This window comes from Macrobrachium nipponense, chromosome 2 (genome assembly GCF_015104395.2).
Source record: "Macrobrachium nipponense isolate FS-2020 chromosome 2, ASM1510439v2, whole genome shotgun sequence".
Classification (NCBI taxonomy): Eukaryota; Metazoa; Arthropoda; class Malacostraca; order Decapoda; family Palaemonidae; genus Macrobrachium; species Macrobrachium nipponense.
The window spans coordinates 97033030-97046944 of record NC_087201.1 but is presented as its reverse complement, the minus strand read 5'-3'; the positions used below and the strand labels follow the sequence as shown (position 1 = coordinate 97046944).

Sequence of the window (13915 nt, the reverse complement as noted above, 5' to 3'; positions counted from 1 at the left end):
AAGTTCATATTCTATGGCTATCCTGATAAGTCCTTACTGAACATGAGTCCTTTACCGAGTTTTTCAAAGGCTTTAATCACAGTCCAAAAGGAACTCGGTGACAAATGATCATTCAGGTCTTTGGAGCCAAGATAAGATATCTACCTGACATATTGTCTGTCCGGTGATTTATATTCGTAGTCAATGAAAAAAAAAAAATTAAATAAATATATAAATAAAAAATAACTAATAATAAATAAAATAAATAAAATAAAATAAAAGATTTTAAAGTCAGGAAGTCTAGAAGTGAAAATGTTATCTATGGAATAATCCTATATGAATCTTATACAGGGCTAATAATATATATAGAATTTGTATGGAAACCTTTTTTCATATAGTTTGAATAAGGAATATTTATTTAACATAATGTCAACATGAAACTAATATATTGTTCAATTTTTGTACTGTTTTTTTTCAGACATTCTTTTCGTGTGGGTCGAGTATTAAAAGACAAAAAATTTATCCTAAAGTCGTATCTCTTACAGCAAGTAACGTAACTCTTAGCTGGCTGAGAGCAATCTCCTGCCAAGTGACGACGTCATCATTGCCGTATCAGCATTTGTTCCTTTTAACCTCAATAATCTGCTTACAGGTTTCATCTGTGTGTCGTCTCTGCTTGCAAAAGCAGATTGACTGGAGAAAGGAATGCCTAGCCCGAACTTCTCATGGGCAAAGCAGACGTTAGGTACAAGTGTCTATCGGTGTGCGCAATGCAACTTTAGCTAAGGAGTTGCAATCATTTAAAATTAATAAACAAAATAAGGAAATAGAATTTCTATAACATCAAAATGAATTAATTTTTTCTGAACCTCATAGACATTTAGAAGTATCACGATATGGATATGGATTATTTACTTGCAACATTAGCTTATTACAATCCAAGTAAACATTCATGGGAAAATGTCACATTTTCTTGAAAAACCCAAAGTTTATTTAGAAATTAGTTACATAGTGGGTTTTTTTCGTTGCATCTCCTACCTATTAATAAAGTTTTTAAAAAAATTAACCTCAGAGGATGCGCACGAGAAAATTGAATATGAAACTTTTGTTAGGGCAGGGCATAGAATCATGATTAATATTCTCTTTGACTCTTATGCTGCCTGGCAATCTTACAATAGCTCCATTCCACTTCTTTGTCTAGTAAACTTACTACCAGTAATATCGAATTTTCTTTGAGATTCGTATTGATATCTATTTATTTTTTATAATTATGGATATTTTTACGAGTCATCATAGACCTGGATAGGTTCACTCATTGTTAATGCCATGGATAAAAAAGTTTGTACAGCGGACTCTTCTGAATTCCAAAATATCAGCGAATTCATGTGGGTTAAGTCTGGTCTAAATGGCTCTCTTCCCTCCCCTGTATTTGGATGTCGTCTGAATTTACTTTGCCCTTGTGACAGGTATAATTTCACTTGCAGGCTGATTAATGGAACCTGGTTACAGTATCCTGCAGTATGAGAGTTTCACATCGCAACTTCAAAGAATCGTTCGTCGCAGCGGACGACTACAGTCAAGTAACAACCGCCTACAATGTGAAAGGAATTTCATGGACTTCTTCGACCGACACCGTATCTCGTCGTTAATCTCGTTTTAATGCGGAACGCTCCGGCGGCTGTCGGAATCGACTACAATAAGGGACATACTTCCGACAATTACGACCCGAAGGATATTCAACTCTACTTTGCTGGCGAAGGACTCGTGCTGGGATGATCTATTCATCGCGAACGTAATCGTGTAGCTTAGGATGCAGAGAATAAGTGTGAGCGCAAAATGGAACGTTGGACCCGCCCAGGCAAATTTTCCCCGTTGTTTTAACCATTGAAAAAGGCCGTTTCAATGGCTAAAGGTGGTTGCTGGAACTGTGTAATGGACGAAAAGTTGTTCGAAAGCTAGTTAAAAGTGAAGTAGTATTAACCTCGGTCATGTAATCCTATACTAATATAAAGTTATCATGTATCCTATATACTAATTGATCATAAATAACAGAGTCGAAATATATCTTTGCGTGTACGACAATAGGAATCTCTTATATAAATGATCATAAATAACAGAATCTAAATATATCTTTGCGTGTACGCAGTAGGAATCTATTTAAAGTGCACATATATTAATCATAATTATATGAATCCATATACCAATGTATAAACAAATCAGGTAGCCTATAATCAATCTGTTACCTTTTATCTTCCCAATATCTGCAGTTATATATGAGTTAGTATATTGATTAATGAATCAGAAATCAACGAATCAATCAGCATAAACATTAATAATTTTATCAATTCATATGATATTTTTTATCAGTTAAAATATGATTTTATCATGTTAATCTTCATTCTATGCAATTATCAGAGTACATTAGTATTTTCTGTAGCATAAGTATCTTAAAGAGATGAAGTGAAAAACAAAGTATCATTATATATCATGTGATCACTATATTTACCAATATCTTGTTTTATATTTTATTACTTGAATCAATTCATGTACACAATGAATTTTTGTTATTTAACTTTATAGATATATTCTATTCCCATAGTGTCTGTATCACACCCCTCTATTAAGTCAGATGCAAGTCAAGTTTTGAGTAATATTCAGTAGCTGTTTTGGTAGCTGACCGAGCTAATGTAAGTGTTTACATAATAAAAATATGGAATGTTAGTCCATATATATAAAAGTCTAAAACTAAAGAGGTCAACCAGATTGCTTGCAGGAATGTGATTAGACTAGAGACGCTAAAGATGCACGCGTTATACAATAAGTATGTAGGCTAAGATAACATGCCGTCACCTGTAGTCATTCAATTGTTTATAAACATTAGTCCAAGCTCCCTGCTTGAGACAACTAACCCGACCTATTATTCAAACGGCCTACGTGATCTGTAGCGTGTCTCATTCGATTGTGTTCGTATGAAACTATGATACATTGTATGTATGTTCATATGTTTCGAACTACTGTCTGTTTCCTTCATAACTTGTAACAGAGATGGTAGACAGGCGAACAGAGTTAGCTATCGTCATTAGAAGACCTGTACCTCTTTACCTAAGCTTTATCATGTAGAGGAATAGGATTAGCCATTATCATTGGCAGAAGCGATCAAGCTATCGTCATAGAAGACTTGTACGATCATCCCTGATCTTCATCATGTAAAACTTCAGAAAATTATACTATTTTTATACCTTGTGTTTTCTACAAGACCTCACCGAACCATGAGTTTTTAATACATCGTCGTAAAGATAATACCGACTTCGTAAGTGATCTACAAAACCCCAGACACTCCATTGAAGATGGAAGTGCAATACCAACCGACTTAGCGTATAGATTATCGCTAGTCTAACATTACCTCATAGGGCGCCTTATCATACAAGGCACAGCCCTAATATATATATATATATATATATATATATATATATATATATATATATATATATATATATATATATATAATATATATATATATAGAGAGAGAGAGAAAGAGAGAGAGAGAGAGAGAGAGAGAGAGAGAATGAGTCACGACATTCGAACGTTTAATCACAAGAACGCAAAGAACTAAACGGATGATCTGGCAAGGCTTGCTCCTGCCAAGAACAAACTTCATGAAAACAACGCATCTTAAACTTACTTTGTGTGTAAAATGGTGCCTTTTGTGTCATATAAATTTCAACCTTGGTAAACAGGATGCAGTAGGTAAGTTCATGACGTCAATCACATACGCCCCGTGAAACTTTTCTAAGATTGATTTTAACCTAAGTCTACGACAAAAATCCTACCTGATAATGGCCTCGTAACAGGAACAATCATCGTTATCATGTACGTAAACGAGAGCCGACTTTCTTCTACACTGAAATCCTGCAATAAAGTTACATATTGGAGTGGCAACAGTAGTTTCCAAGAAAAATAAGGTTTCTGTTGACAGAAAAAGAAAAAAAAAAAACAGAGGAATTCGCGCGAACTTCATTATGGGAATAGTGTAGTCAGAGCAACTCACTTTACTCATTATAGCATCTATTGTCCTTGAGCCTGGCGCAAGTCACCTCTCTTAGTATTACCCTCGGTCAAGAAAGAACGAGCACATTACCCAAAGCGGCCTCACCTCACTAGTCTCACTCTTTCTTCTGCTCGAGTTGAAAAGTTGCCAACAACTCTCAGTTGTAGAGTTGCCGTTGTAAGGTTTGTGTGGCGCTCACCGCTACGCTAGTCGTCTTTGATCGTTCGAAAGTGTTGCTGGTGAAATCGTGATTATTGCTAGAATTCTCGCATAATTTTTGTTTTGTTTTGAGGTGGAAACGATTGCGGCGATTTTCTTGGGTAAGTTTGCTGTATTCTTATTTATTAATGTAGTTAGTTGAGTACAAGGGATCAGAGTAGCGTTGTGAAATCGCTATTTCATTCGCGAGAACTCACTCAAGGTCGCTGTAATAGTATACTTCTGTTGTCGATATGCGGCAACTGGGTACTGGGAAAGTTGTTGTTTTCGCGTGTGATTGCACTATAGACAAACACAACTCTCTTTTTGGACTAATGACATTAAATTTAATTTTTCGAGTTCTGAACCTTCTAGTTTTTTTCTCATTTTTTCTGAGTCTTGTGTTTTATGTAGTACTATGTATTGACATTTGAGAGTACTATTCGTTTTAATGTAGGTATATAGAGACTCATGTCTAACAATATTCCTTTGAACTTGGCAAATAGTGCACTATTCATTTTAATAGTTCTCTTGTATGATACCTGCATTATTATTCTAATGTTAAAAATTCAGTGTTAATTTGATGCAAACCTAGGTGTGATGCAATGTCCATTTGCAGGGGTACCAGTGATATGCATAGGCACTTACAGATACAACTAATTTTCAAATCATTCGTTTATAAGACCTTTATGATTGTTTTGATACCGAGATAACATATGGGGGCGGTAAACGGAAGCCTGTCTCCGCCAAACTTTGTTCTGTTTTTCCCTTGTGACACCTGTTGTTGATCATGTAAGTAAACAAGCCAACAGCTGACAAGAGATGGGGAGAATCATAGGATAGGCCGGTTGTGGTTGCTTGTTAGATGGTTTTCTTGTGCATTACATTGGATCCGTCGTTTTAGGGATATATTAATAAAGAGGAAAATTCCAATGTTTTTCAGGTATAGTAACAAATACAGCCTCACTTGTCAATCGTTTGTTCGCGTTTGTCTTCTCATTCATACTTGTGCTCTTCCGTGTTTATTACTGAGGCCATGCTGTCTCCGTCTTGTTGGCTCCTTTTCAGTTATTGTCAGTTGTACCGTTTTCTTGAATAACTTGTCCTTCGGTTTCGGTTTATAACTTTTTTTTTCTTATTTTTTTCTACGTATTTCCTTGAAAGTTTCCGATTTTCGAATCTTTGTAGTTATTTTGACAACGGAAAGAAAGTCCATTAAAATTCGCGTGGCCAGTGTTTGTTACATTATGGCTCTATCAGCATGTATACATAGTGTACTAAACAACGATTACTCAGCGAAAACGGACGGAAACTTTAAAGTCTGCAAATAATACAGTTTCTTATGGCTTCACACGCACACACACACACACACAATATATATATATATATATATATATATATATATATATATATATATATATATATATATCTATTTATAATACCGAATGGCCGGCCTCTACCATAGAGCGACCACCTTCCCGAAAGTCGGAAAGTATGGCTTTATTTTGTGACTTGGAACATTGGAAGAAAAAACTTACTTCGAGAGGAAAGTAGAGGTCTGGAGGTGTTGCTTCGACGGACGCTGGCTCTTGATTCCTGGGTTACAGGACTTTTTTAAGTACTTTTTCGGGGAGGTGGTCGCGCTACGGTAGAGGCCGGCCATTCGGTATTTTACCCTAACACTGCTGTTTTGATTGCCTTAATTGTTACAGCAAGTCTTGATGTCCGCATACTCGGACTAGGTCATCTGCTTCTTGTCTTCTTGCTTTTAATGGAGACTAACTTTTCCTTCACAGCCAGTTTTACCTGCTAGCGTTTCATGGTGGAATTCGTGGGAAGCGTCAGATATAGGCAGATAATTATATTATTTGCATACAATTTAGCGACTTATTTCTGTAGTTTTGTGTCTCACTGGTCACTGTTTAAGAAAGTCACTCTGATATTCAATTATGCTCCACCATTTCTTCATTTTGTTTTTTATTCTTCTTTATCTGTCTCATGAATCTTCTAGGTTGGAATTTATGATCCTTGACAAGTTATTTAACCCATGGTCTGTGTTTCCCGTAGGGGTTGGTTAGTGCCGCCAGTGCACCTCATCCGGTGCACCTGTAGGCATTACTTAAGGTTCTTTGCAGCGTGCCTTCGGCCCCTAGCTGCAAACCCTCTTGTTCCTTTTACCGTACCTCCTTTCATATTCTCTTTCTTCCATCTTACTTTCCATCCTCTCCTGACATTGATTTAAAGTGCAGCTGCGAGGTTTTCCTCTTGTAACACCTCATAAATCTTTTACTGTCAATTTACGTTTCGGCGCTGAATGACCTCATAGGTCCCATAGTCAGTGAACCCTGGTCGGTGTATTTACTTTTTTTTTTTATTATTATTATTTCTGGCATCTGTAGTTGTGCATTGCGAGAAAACTATCATGGATATATATCAGCATTTAATCGACAGATACAGTTTAATTTTGTATTCCATTTTTCATCCCGTCTCTGGTGAACATGGAATGTCAGTAATTTTTTTTTTTTCGGGTTTCACAAGCCCAATTGATCCCTGATCTCCGTTTCCTGCCGCGAGAGATCAGATTTATTGAACAGCAGTAACTGTCTGCTGTAAATGTGTCTCGCTGTCGAACTTCTCGCTTCCAGAGGTCCTTTATTCCTCTCTTCGTTGGACTGTGCAACAGTTTCCCTGGGGATGGCGTGCAATTGCGAAGATGCAGCGCATGACTGCCCTGAAATCATTCTCCTTGCATTTTAATAATTTGCATACATTTTAATCCATTTAGCTATTACTTTGTTTACTTTTTTTCTAGTAACTTTTCTCTTTCTGTATTTCCCTTTACCTTCTTTCTCTTCCTTTACCTTCTGTTTCTTCTTTCAAATGAACACCATATTCGTTGATAGCTTGAATATCAAGTCAATGGCCCCTTGGACTTCTTCCATACGTATAGGATTATGTTCGTAATAATAATAATACTAATAATAATAATAATAATGATAGCAGGTATCATTCTGTAGTATGTTTTATAATGTTGTCATCATCTTGATTTGGAACCATGTCTCAATTTTCTAAGTCGACATTTTTTCTTCGGAGTCATGATTTTCATAGCCTGTTTAAAGTCTCTTCTGTCAACAATTGTGTTTGCGACGAAGAGTCTTGCGCTCACTTCGATCGATTTGATGACGAATGCTGAGGTTTTCAAACTTGAAAGGGTTGTTGACAAAGCCAACTTCATCCGAATTTTAGGGCAAAGTCACATTCACGAGACAAAGTGCAAAATCATCGAAATTTCCTGTCAGTGACATCTGATGGCTGTCGTGTCTACGGAACCATCACAACCGTTATGCGTTTCCTTTGGTTCTTCGTCTTGTGTGGTCAGGCACGCCTTTCCTGCTCGGTTATCGTGTGAGTATGATATCTGTGTCCATATCGCAATTCTTCACAATTAATCACAATCGCAGCGGATCCAAAGAATTCCTTTATTGTGTGACAAACAAGAGTCGCACAGCTTCGCTTGAGTGGACTTCTTCCCCGATTCCTTGTAACCGTCTTATTCTTCTCTTTATCTCCGTTCTTTCGAATTTGCATTTGCGTTGTGGTATCCGTCCGTGTTCGTTCGTTTCCTCCTAAGAATTCCTTGCTCTGATTTTTAATACACTTTCAGCTTTTGACACTTTAGTTGTGCGGTTTGGTAAACATTCATTTTCCTTGTAGAGGTTAGTGTCGTCCATACACCTCACGTCGTTCATTGTAAGCATTACTTAATAAGGTTCTTTGCAGCGCCCCTTCGCTCATCAGCTGCAACCCCTTTCTTTCATTTGACTGTAATGACGTTCATTTTCCTTATTTTCCACTCTCTTCTAACAACAAATATTTTTTTGTGTTGCATGGCCTCACCCAAGTGCTTGATTTTTGGCCCAGAGTTTATATTCTAATTCCGAATAAGACATTTTTAAAAATTTTGTTTTGCTGTTACGCACTGTACAGGACATTTTCGTTTCTGTTACCGGATTGTTTTACCTCGTTCCTGTCCGTGTCGTTCCTTAAAAGGTTTAAAATTGTATTATTTCTTGGTGCATTCTGGGTTCATTTTACTTTCACACATTTTCTGACTAAATCGTAGAATATGTATGTCGATGGTTATTGTTTATGATGCTTAAATCTATCGGTAGACTGTGTTTGATAGCTTGAGTAATACTGCGTATATCTTATCTTTACTCCATAATGCTGATTACTTTTATGATTTTATGTTCTTCACATGAGTGATGATTTTCTGCCTTTGAACACGAATGAACTAAAAGCAGAACATCGAACCAAATGTTTCCGCAAGAATGAGAATCGGATGAGATATAGTACCTAGTGTCTGTAAGCCGTCAGACTTTGATGAATAATAGTAAAAATGAGACCTTATAGATGCTGTTAGAAAACTGCATGTTAGGTGAACATAGACCACAAAATAACTCAACCACAAAAATATTCATTTTTGCACCAGACGGTATAGTTTTTAAGGGGTTGGTTTCAGAGAACAAGAAGGCCATTCCACCATTTTTACCTCATATGTCTAAACATCTTCAACGTTTTTTCATTCTCAATCTCCGAGACGCGATTGGCAGCACAATTCCTTCATTCATGTCATCTTTACTGCAATAAGTAGTTTTCTTCGTTTCCAAAGTTTTAGTTACCTTCCTTGGGTCGAACGGTCTGTGACCGATTTCTTTCTCTCGTCCTACCTTCATCCATTGCATTTCTCCCAAGTACCCCCTCTCATTCACCTTCTACAATAACATTCACTTCTTCATCTCCGGTTGTATTACCCTCATTTATTTATTTATTTATTTTTTGGCAAACTCCCTTGGACTCTACAGCTTGTCTTTATTATCACCAGTGAACACTATCGTTTGCAATCGGCCTCTCTCTCCTCCATTCAAGACGTTTTCTTATTTCGCAAACTTACTGTACATCCACCTTTTCCCTAATTTATCGCTCGATCCATAGATATAAATCTCCGTATCAAATGGTCTCGGGCCTGAGACACACCGTGATATCAAATCAGCCGGCCAGTTCTCCAGTCTGTAAATACCAATAAAGGATGTCATTATAAAAACATGTAATCCCATGCAACATGCCCTCTAAAGCGCCAACATCCTTAATACGTTCCACATTACATCTGTCAATTCTATCCAGGACCTGGTTGTATCATAAGGTTCTGCGGGATCTACTATAACCCCTTGCGCTTTATTTCCTTCTTTCTATCTCAAAAACCTCCCAAGCAAATTTCATAACTCATTCGCTAACTCTTATCATCCTATATATATATATATATATATATATTATATATATATATATATATATATATATATATATATATATATATATATATATATATATCATATATATATATATATATATTATAAGCCATTCTAGAGGGCTAGCAATCTCCCCACGGTAGGAATACCTCAGAGGCAAGCCATAGGTATGTCAACGGTCAGTTTCTCTCAGGTTGAGAAGCGTCTCCTGCCCCTAACATTCCCAAAAGTTCATTGGTTTTTAGCGTCGCCTATATTTGGCACCCATTGGTCCATAGACCTAAGGAGAGGTGCGGGAGCCAATCACATCCTAGAGGGAAAATATCGGGGGGTATGTGGGGTACGAGAGGAAACCAAGGCGTCCCCTTGGAGGAGCCAGTTAGCCGTCGGTCAAGAGATGGGGAAGACATCCATCCCCCTCGTTGCCTTTGCCGGTTTTCCTCGCTCGGTCTCAATCCCGCCGGTACTGTAGATATTAAGTTCAATTTCACTTGGGCCCTTGTGTAACTATTTAGAATATAAGACCGGTGTTAAATTAACCACTGAGCGTTTGATTTCTGCATTACCCACAGTAACTTAAGAGACCCACGCGACCCAGGTCAGGCTCATATAGTCTTGAAACTTCGCAACAACAATAAAAGTACATATAATGGGAATAAAGGATTGTCCTTCACCTTGCACCAACTGTGATATATATATATATATATATATTATATATAATATATATATTACTATATATATATATATATATATATATATATATATATATATATATATATATATATATATATATCATATATATATATATATATAGTATATATAGTATATATATATATATATTATGTATATACATATATATATTTATATACTACATATATTTTTAATATATATATATATATATATATATGTATATATATATATATATATATGTATATATATAGATATCATATATGATATATATATATATCATATATATATATATCATATATCATATATAGCAAGTGTTAGACCACTGGTTACCAGTGTTGAGTTGTAACCTTGGTGTCTGTCAATTGCCCATCGAACGTATAACGTAATACTCCCCCAACGTACTGCCCCTCCCTTTCTGCGGTTATCTATCTGTTCCACATGCCACGAATCACACTTTGACTTTGAAACCCCGTTCTCTCTCTCTCTCTCTCTCTCTCTCTCTCTCTCTCTCTCTCTCTCTCTCTCTCTCTCTTTTAAAGAGACTAATGTAAAAACTTCAATCTCCGTAGTTTATATACCAGCACACCCTGTTTTGGGTGCTGCTTATTACAAACACTGATACCAAAGGAAACGGGATTGGGTTCAAGATTTTGTTTCATTGTGACTTAAATATGGTAGGCCTATGGAGAATAACAAAATAATTAATGCGTAGTTATAGAGAACATTTTGTACTTATTAAAATGGTTTCAGATAAATGGTTGCATTACCTTTTGCAAACAGCGTAAAACAACAATGTGGGTGTTAACATTTGTAACAAGATTCGATAGAATAGGTCAGTGTCAGAAGTGGGTGCATTGAAATTCGTATTTATCCTGATATGATATATAGTTGGTCAGATATTTAGTTTACAATGCAAGGCGATTATATATGATAAGACTATTTGAAGATAAGGTATAAGTGAAAACAATTACTGAAAGTCATTCCATTTTGCAAATGTTTAAGAAATCCATTTAACATAATCCGTAGCAGTATACCCATAATTATAGATTTGTAGACTTAATAAAGTTAATGGTTTACACTTATATTAGTCAGTAGGCCTAGCTGATAAACCCTAAATGATAGAAAGTGATAAAACTTAATTAACAAAGAAACGAAGGGTGAAAATATGTAAGTACTGGGATCTCCTAACGGAAAAGTGGGCGATCACATAGCGGTTGCTGCCACCTGCTTGCTAGCGTGCTGTCCTTCAGTTTGTAAGGTGAAATGATAGTGTGCAATGTCTCTGGTTTATGACCATTAGGATGTAGTACTCGTACGTGTATTTTCACTTTTTTTTTTTTTAAATCAATCAAATTATTGTTGAAGATTTTGTGATAGATGGTTTACCTATAATTTCCTTACTTGTCTTCTGTTATTTAGTTCAGGTTAAAACCAAGGCCCTATGTTTCAAAATATTTACATGTGATTAGCCTTTGAATTATTGTTTTCACGTATTTTGTTTTTGTTATAGGTTTCTGATCATACGATCTCTCGGCATCGCAGCAAATCAGTATAATGCACCGTATTAGGCTGAAAAATTGCATTCAAATGCACCTGTTGATTCTGCTCCGTTCACTCAGACTCCAGGGAAATGATGCGAAAAAAATGGAATAATCGATGCATAAGTGACAACAACCGATAAATTTGATGCATATAAATGATTGTTTAAAAAATTAACTTTTCAATAAAAGACCATTACGGATTTCTAAAGAAAGGTAGGCTATTGTAGTTGATATAAACAAACTATTCCTCAGCATTAGACCCAAACAACTCGCTAGAACATTTGCAGATTAGTAGATTTATGCAAAAGTATACGTACTACATTTGGACTTTAATCAAATGTTGGAAAATATGAAAAAATATCAGGTGAATATATTTGAGTATAACAACTCACAAAATACTTAAACAAAGACACCGTCAAGTATTAGGATATCCAATGAATCATAAATCGGAGAGATACTGTTTTACCACGCAACTTGAATGTACGCATGCTTTTACCTTGCCATACACACAGACGCGCATATATTTCACATTTTTCATATCTTCAAAGGTAAAACTTTGAAGGAAAAGACGAAAATCGGTGCTATGTTGCTCCAGATATGTAATACCGACACCTGCTTCAGCCAAGAACGTATGTCTTTCTTCTGCTCAGCACCTGTTTTACAGTAGAACTGGTAGAGTAATCAAAATGAGTAATTTAGAATGAGGACCTGAAATAACGAAAATTAACAAGATTCATACCTCACATCAGGGTAAACCTCCTTGAAGATTCATAAGACTGGGTCTTTTGGCCCCATAGTGCCAGTGACCTGAAGTACCTTATCTGCTGCTGGATGGGAGGACAAAATCCGATTTCACCAGGGCAGTCTCGCTCTCTCTCTCTCTCTCTCTCTCTCTCTCTCTCTCTCTCTCTCTCAGGTCTTCTTTGTCCTTTACATCCTTTGTTGTTCGGAGCAACTTTTATATTAGATCACCAACTACATTTCTCGTTCCTAATCCTGGTATTTCTTGTGTAATACATAGCGTTTATATGTCAAAATTCTTTTATCTCTTTCGTGTTCTTTCGTCGTTGCATTGCAAACTACAGCAATAATCTGCTGTTCTGCTCACTTGTCTACAGTCCGCCACTTAAGATAATGCACATTACCTCATCCAGTCTCTTTCCCATTTCTTTGCTTCACGATTCCCGACAGCTAAGAGGTCCAGTCTATTCTATTTAATTGATTTTCCCGTCTCTTCCATCATTTCCACTTGATTGAGGGCTTTTACATTCCAGTTTCCTGTTTTCACTGTATCCTTAATGCAGTGTTTATAAACCGGGAGATTCTTTAGCGTCTCCATATGCCCGGCTATTTTTAATCGTTCTCATCCAATAATGCGGCAGAATTCATGGAATTCATTGTTTAAATACGATAAAGGATACTCGGTTCCTTGTTACCCAGTTCCTAGTTGACTAAAACCAAAGCACACAGCACTTGAATCCTATCCATCCTCCTGTTGCCAATGCCCTCTGGTGCTCGTCCTGAGTAAGGACACGATTTTCAATCGTGGGGTCACCCTACAACGTGGAAGGTTCGTGTATCGTGTACCCTGAGGTCGGGGCCCGGGTCACCCTACAAGGTGGAAGGATTGTGTACCGGTACACTGATGTCGGGACCTGGGTCACCCTACAAGGCGGAAGGAAGGTTCGTGTACCGGGTCACCCTACAAGCTGGAAGGTTCGTGTACCCTGAGGTCTGGTCCCAGGTCACCAGACAAGCTGGAAGGTTCGTGTACCCTGAGGTCGAGACCCGGGTCACCCTACAAGCTGGAAGGTTCATGTACCGTGTACCCTGAGGTCTGGTCCCGAGTCACCCTGTAAGGTGGAAGGTTCGTGTACCGTGTACCCTGAGGTCTGGTCCCGGGTTACCTTACAAGGTGGAAAGTTCCTGTACCGTGTACCCTGAGGTCGGGACCCAAATCAAGCTGGACCTGGTGTTCATTAAGGAGCAGGGCCACAAATCCCTAAGGTATTTGCGTAACATTTCCCAGTTAGACTATATTATAACACCTCTACTAAATCCCACTCAATCCCTTGTTGCTAATCTTGAGTATCTTTAGTACCACTGATCTTCGTGTGCTGTCACTATTGAGTGCATTGATTTTTTGTGGTTTC

At 37.1% G+C, this 13915-nt stretch overlaps 1 protein-coding gene across 5 annotated transcripts in view; it reads left to right on the top strand.

Annotated features, from left to right (window-relative positions):
• Nucleotides 1-13915, top strand: part of LOC135220816 (phospholipid scramblase 2-like) — a 126267-nt gene that overhangs the window by 6810 nt on the left and 105542 nt on the right. For 2 of the 5 annotated variants that reach the window (XM_064258348.1, XM_064258342.1), the window contains exon 1: nucleotides 4095-4347. The exons of 1 other annotated variant lie outside the window; for it this stretch is intronic. The gene's annotated coding sequence lies outside the window, so the exon portion shown is untranslated. Of the gene's footprint in view, nucleotides 1-4093; nucleotides 4348-13915 lie in introns of those variants that run through there. 2 more of the 5 variants (XM_064258344.1, XM_064258349.1) reach the window with 2 other exon arrangements.